The 7,153-nt window shown below is 42.6% G+C and overlaps 1 pseudogene; it reads left to right on the plus strand.

The window, feature by feature from the left end:
- The first annotated feature begins 410 nt into the window (after positions 1-410).
- LOC117916986 lies at positions 411-6,919 on the plus strand (annotated as a pseudogene).
- Positions 6,920-7,153: the final 234 nt, after the last annotated feature.

The following is a 7,153-nucleotide window of genomic DNA, read 5'->3' on the forward strand; positions in this document are numbered from 1 at the left end:
TGCATCATTCCTCCTACAGAGCAATTGATTATCAGGCCACACATCGTGCCTCTGCTTCCTACTTTCCATGGGATGGAAAGTGAAAATCCATATGCGCACATAAAGGAATTCGAAGATGTGTGCAATACTTTTCAAGAAGGGGGAACAACTATTGAGCTTATGAGGTTGAAGCTCTTTCCATTCACATTAAAGGACAAAGCCAAGATATGGCTCAATTCTTTGAGGCCGAGAAGCATAAGAACATGGACAGAACTTCAAGCTGATTTTTTGAAGAAGTTTTTCCCTACTCACAGAACGAATGGATTGAAGAGACAAATCTCCAACTTCTCAGCACGTGAGAATGAAAAATTTTATGAATGCTGGGAGAGGTATATGGAGGCCATCAATGCATGTCCTCACCACGGCTTTGATACATGGCTTTTGGTGAGCTATTTTTATGATGGCATGTCATCTTCAATGAAGCAGATATTGGAGACAATGTGTGGGGGTGATTTCATGAGCAAGAACCCTGAGGAGGCTATGGATTTCCTAAGTTATGTCTCAGAGGTTTCCCGTGGATGGGATGAGCCCAATAGCAGAGAAATGGGGAAGAGGCCAGTTCAGCAAACGTCAAGAGGGGGAATGTACAATCTGAGTGAAGACATGGAGATGAAAGCCAAGGTGGCTGCCATGGCTAGAAAAATAGAGGAAATGGAGTTGAGAAAAGTTCACGAAGTCCAAGCTATTTCAGAACCTCAACAACAAGCCAATCCTTGCTCCATCTGTCAGTCATTTGAACATATGGTGGAAGAATGTCCCACTATTCCAGCAGCAAGAGAAATGTTCGGGGAACAAGCTAACTTGATTGGCCAATGGAAGCCAAATTCAAATGCTCCCTATGGCAACACGTACAACTCTAGCTGGAGGAACCACCCAAACTTTGCATGGAAGCCAAGGCCAAACCCATATCAGTCACCAGCCCAATCAAGCCAACAGAGTCAAGGTCAATCCTCAGTTGAGCAAGCACTCGTAAGCCTTAGCAAGGTTATGGGTGACTTTGTGAGTGAGCAAAAATCCATCAACTCTCAACTAAATCAGAAGATTGACAACGTAGAGAGTACATTGAACAAGAAGATAGATGGGATGCATAATGAGTTGTCTCAGAAAATTGACAACATCCAATATTCCATCTCAAGGCTCACAAATTTAAACACTGTCAATGAGAAAGGGAAGTTTCCCTCTCAGCCTCACCAAAATCCTAAGGGGATACATGAAGTGGAATCCAAGGATGAGGATTCTTCAAAGGTGAGGGACGTGCAAGCTATTATCACTTTGAGAAGTGGTAAGGAAGTGCATCAGCCGGAGCATGATCAGAGGAAAGCCAAAGAAGACAAGGCTGATAGAAAAGAAGAAAAGAAGAAAGAACAAAAGGGAAAGAAGTTCAGATGAAAGAAAGCATCATTCCTAGCATGGGTGAGGAACCTCAAATTCTTTTAAAGGAAGGCATGATGAAGAAGCACATGCCTCCTCCATTTCCTCAAGCCTTGCGTGGGAAGAAACCGATCAAGAATGCTTCTGAGATTCTTGATGTGCTAAGACAAGTGAAGGTGAATATTCCTTTACTTGATATGATCAAGCAAGTACCCACATATGCAAAGTTTTTGAAGGACTTGTGCACTGTGAAAAGAGGACTCAATGTTACAAAGCAAGCCTTCCTAACCGAGCAAGTGAGTGCTATAATCCAATGCAAGTCTCCAATCAAATACAAAGATCCGGGGTGTCCTACAATCTCAGTCAATATTGGAGGAACCCAAGTGGAGAAGGCATTGCTTGATTTGGGGGCAAGTGTTAACTTGCTTCCATACTCTGTATACAAGGAGCTGGGGTTGGGAGAACTCAAGCCAACATCGATCACCCTATCCTTAGCTGACCGATCAGTGAAAATCCCCAGGGGAGTAATAGAGGATGTATTGGTTCAAGTTGACAAATTCTACTATCCAGTAGATTTTGTGGTGCTTGATACGGATCCCATTGTCAAAGGGATCAACTATGTTCCAATCATCCTTGGAAGACCATTCCTTGCAACATCCAATGCAATCGTCAATTGTAGGAATGGGGTCATGCAACTCACTTTTGGGAATATGACATTGGAACTCAATATCTTCCATCTATGTCAAAAGCACATCCATCCTGAAGAAGACGAGGGCCCAGAAGAAGTGTGTATGATAGATACCCTGGTGGAGGAGCATTGTAATCAGAGTATGCTTGATCAGTTTGAAGAGAATCCAGATGAAAGCCATGAATATCTTGATGGTGGGTTAGCTGAACCCATGGGAATGAATGTCGTTATGTCAAACTGGAGACAAAAGCCAGTGATCCTCCCTTTGTTCAAGGATGAGGAAGAGATGAAAGAAGCTAAGGATGCAATCCTTAAGCTTGAATTGAAGACCCTTCCTGCCGAGTTGAAGTATGCTTACTTGGAGGAAGGCAATAAAGCCCCGGTGGTAATTTCTTCTTCTTTAACCGTTTCACAAGAGGACATCTTCTAAGAATCCTTAGAAAGCACAAGAAGGCCATCGGATGGCAAATTTCCGATTTGAAGGGGATAAGCCCATTGATTTGCACGCACCATATTTATATTGAGGAGGGAGCTAAGGCAACTCGTTAGCCACAGAGGAGACTGAATCCTCATATGCAAGAGGTAGTAAGGGTTGAAGTGTTGAAGCTTCTTCAAGCGGGCATCATTTACCCCATTTCAGATAGCACTTGGGTGAGTCCAACCCAAGTTGTTCCAAAGAAGTCCGGGATAACCGTAGTCAAGGGGGAAAATGGGGATGAAGTGTCCACACGCCTCACAACTGGTTGGAGGGTGTGCATTGACTACAGGAAGCTGAACACAGTAATGAGAAAGGATCACTTCCCTTTACCTTTCATGGATCAAGTCCTTGAGAGAGTATCTGGGCATCCTTTTTATTGCTTCTTGGATGGGTATTCCGGGTATTTTCAAATAGAGATTGATGTGGAGGACCAGGAGAAGACTACCTTCACTTGTCCATTTGGCACCTATGCTTATAGGCGGATGCCTTTTGGATTATGCAATGCTCCTGCTACCTTCCAAAGATGCATGCTTAGCATTTTCAGTGACATGGTTGAACGAATCATGGAAGTCTTCATGGATGACATAACTGTGTATGGGACTTCTTTTGAGGATTGTTTGCCACATCTTGAAGATGTTTTGAAAAGATGCATAGAGAAAGACCTCGTACTCAATTGGGAGAAGTGCCATTTTATGGTAAATCAAGGTATTGTTCTTGGGCACGTAATCTCAAAGAAGGGTATAGAGGTAGATAGAGCTAAGGTGGAACTAATTGTGAAGTTGCCACCTCCTACCAATGTAAAAGGAATAAGGCAATTCCTTAGGCATGCCGGGTTCTATAGGAGGTTTATAAAGGATTTTTCCAAGATTGCCAAACCTCTTTGTGAATTATTGGTGAAGGATGCCAAGTTTGAGTGGGATGATAAATGTCAAAGGAGTTTTGAGCTTCTTAAGCAATTCTTGACATCAGCGCCCATTGTGAGAGCACCAAATTGGGAGTTGCCATTTGAAGTGATGTGTGACTCAAGTGATTATGCCATTGGGGCTGTTTTGGGACAAAGAGAAGATGGTAAACCTTATGTGATCTACTATGCAAGCAAGTCTTTGAATGATGCTCAAAGGAATTACACCACCACTGAGAAGGAATTACTTGCTGTGGTGTATGCTTTGGATAAGTTCAGAGCTTATTTGATAGGGTCTTCCATTGTGGTATTCACGGATCATTCAGCTTTGAAGTATTTGCTAACCAAGCAAGATGCCAAGGCTAGGTTGATTAGGTGGATACTTTTGCTTCAAGAGTTCAACCTCCATATCAGAGATAAGAAAGGTGTTGAGAATGTGGTAGCTGACCACTTGTCAAGGCTCAACATCGCTCATGACACCCATGGACTTCCCATAAATGATGATTTCCCTGAGGAATCCTTGATGCTTGTGGAGGAAGTGCCATGGTTTGCACACATTGCCAATTACTTGGTCACGGGGAGAAATACCAAGTGAATGGAGCTCTCAGGATAAGAAAATTTTCTTTGCCAAGGTCCATGCATATTATTGGGAGGAGCCTTTTCTCTTCAAGTATTGTGCGGACCAAATTATAAGGAAGTGTGTGCCTGAACAAGAGAAGCATGGGATCCTATCTCATTGCAATGAGAATGCATGTGGAGGCCACTTTGCCTCTCAAAAGACGGCGATGAGAGTTCTTCAATCGGGTTTTTGGTGGCCCTCACTTTTTAAGGATGCCCATGAGGTAAGTAAATGATGTGATAAGTGCCAAAGACTAGGCAAGCTTTCAAGGAGAAATATGATGCCTTTGAACCTCATCTTGATAGTGGATCTTTTTTATGTTTGGGGCATAGACTTCATGGGACCTTTCCCTATGTCTTTTGGCCATTCCTATATCTTGGTAGGAGTTGATTATGTTTCAAAGTGGGTTGAAGCTATACCCTGTAGAACCAACGATCACAAAGTGGTTCTCAAGTTCCTAAAAGAAAACATCTTCTCGAGGTTTGGAGTGCCTAAAGCAATCATCAGTGATGGAGGCACTCACTTTTGCAACAAGCCCTTTGAAGCGCTTTTGGCCAAGTACGGAGTTAAGCATAAGGTAGCTACACCTTATCATCCTCAGACGAGTGGCCAAGTAGAGCTAGCCAACCGGGAAATTAAGAACATCTTGATGAAGGTGGTGAACACCAATAGGAAAGATTGGTCTGTTAAGCTCCTTGATTCCCTATGGGCGTATAGGACGGCTTATAAGACTATCCTTGGGATGTCACCGTACCGTCTTGTTTATGGCAAAGCTTGCCATCTTCCCGTTGAGATTGAGTTCAAGGCATGGTGGGTCATTAAAAACCTCAACATGGATTTAACTAAGGCTGGGCTAAAGAGGAGTTTGGATTTGAATGAGCTTGAGGAATTGAGAAATGATGCCTATCTCAACTCAAAAATAGCTAAGGAAAAGCTAAAGAAATGGCATGATCAGTTGGTGATCAACAAAAAATTCTTCAAGGGACAAAGAGTCTTGCTATATGACTCTAAGCTTCACCTATTTCCGAGAAAGCTCAAATCAAGGTGGGTAGGGCCTTTTGTCATCCACCAAGTACACTCACATGGAGTAATTGAGTTACTCAACTCAAAAAGTGAAAAGACCTTCAAGGTAAATGGGCAAAGACTCAAGCCCTACATCGAGCCATTTTCCCGTGACAAGGAGGTACTCATCCTCCATGACCCATCACATCCTTGAGAAAGTGTGGTAAGTTGATGAGCTTAGCATGAAAAGCTAAGTGCTCATCTCTTTTTGTTTTAATTTTAGTATTACATTCTTGTTTACTTTGCATTTTTAATACTTTTGCACATATTTTGTTTAGGTTTCTTAGTTTTGATTTTGATTTTTTTTTTTATGTTTTTAATGGAGCTTTGATGTCCAATAGCAGGTACGAAAGCTCACAAGCTCACAAATGTGGAGAAAAAGGTGAAATAGGGGAGAAATATATCTAAGCCCAAGCTTAAAAACCCATTTCGCAAGGTGAATTTCACCTTGCGAAATGCACATTTTGGCAAGATGCAAAATGCAACCTCTCGGGATTGCACTTTCGCAAGGAGTAACCAGTGCGAAAATTTTCGCAAGTCATTTTTCACCTTGCGAAATTGTTTTCAAAGCAAATATCAAAATGCAACCTCTCGGGATTGCACTTTCGTAGGGAGTAACCAGTGCGAAAATTTGGCAAGGTGAATTTTCACCTTGCGAAATTTTTTCTTCATGCTTACCAAGGATTTGATTCTTTTTAAATTCATTTTCAAACTTCAATTTTCTAGTTTTAACACTCCTCAGTTCATCCCCGTACTTAGACAAAATTTTCAAAAAATCTTCATGGCCAAAACCCCTTTTTAAAGCCTTCTCAACTTCATTTTTCATGCACAAAACATTATTCACCTTGCATTTTCTCTCTAGGCCGCGTGCTTCATTGTTCCAAGGTGAATAATTTTTCACTTTTCTCCACTTTTGGCTCCTTAAATTGCTTGTTTATGTCATTTCTATGTTTTAGGAACCATAAACATGCATTTTCATCCATTAAAACCATTTCAAAAATCCATTTTTTCAAATCAAAGACCCACATGGCCGGCCACCATTTTTGCAAAAATCTCTATTTTGCAATGTGTTTTAGGCTCCCAAACTTACTCCATTGCATTTAGAATCATGTTTCCATTAAAACCATACCCTTTTTCTGAATTTTAAACCGTTAAAAATGAAAACTCAAATTCAAAGTAAGCATTGGAGAAGAAGATGAATAGTGCTGCGTGAATAGTGCCCGTTGCCAAATTTAGCAACCACTATTCATGCCTTGCAAATTTTGCACCGGTTACCATTTCAACTGTATTTTTGACACTTTACCCCTGGGATGCTCTATTTTTTGTGCTTTTCAGTCTTATTTCAGTATTTATACCATGGCACGCACACGGGGGGCATCCTCTTCAGCTAGTCAGCATGGGGCCCACTCACAGAGAGGTGGTCGTTCTACACCATCTCACCCTGCCCAGACCCCAGTTTCCTCTACTCAGCACGGGTACGGGACTAGACGATCATCTGGGTCTTCCAGGGCACCAGTGCCACCCCCTGTGAGCAGTCCTCCACCTAAGAGGACTCGGATTTCAGGACTAGGCGAGTCCTCCAGAGCCCCTCCATCACCGCCAGCATCTACTATCCCAGGCTCTTCCCACCTAGCAGAGGTCCTCAAGCGGCCTATGATAGCAGGGCCACCCCTCCCAGGCAACACGGATATCAGAGATAGGCCATTTCACGAGGAGATCTGTATGCAGCATGAGACTCTCCGCTTATTACCAGAGCTATAGGAGTCATACTGCCTTCTGCAGAGGTACCACATCGAGCCATTTATGACTCCTCGGTCCTTCTATTACCCTAGGGTAGTCTTAGATTTCTACCAGACTATGACTACTAGAGACATCCAGGACCCCATAACCATTCATTTTGTGATTGATGGCCGGCATGGTATTTTAAAGGCCCGAGATATAGCCGCCTCTATGCATTTTTCGCCTATCCCTGAGGACCTTGGTTCCTTCCGGCAT

Source organism: Vitis riparia, chromosome 6, assembly GCF_004353265.1.
Source record: "Vitis riparia cultivar Riparia Gloire de Montpellier isolate 1030 chromosome 6, EGFV_Vit.rip_1.0, whole genome shotgun sequence".
NCBI classification, from domain to species: Eukaryota; Viridiplantae; Streptophyta; class Magnoliopsida; order Vitales; family Vitaceae; genus Vitis; species Vitis riparia.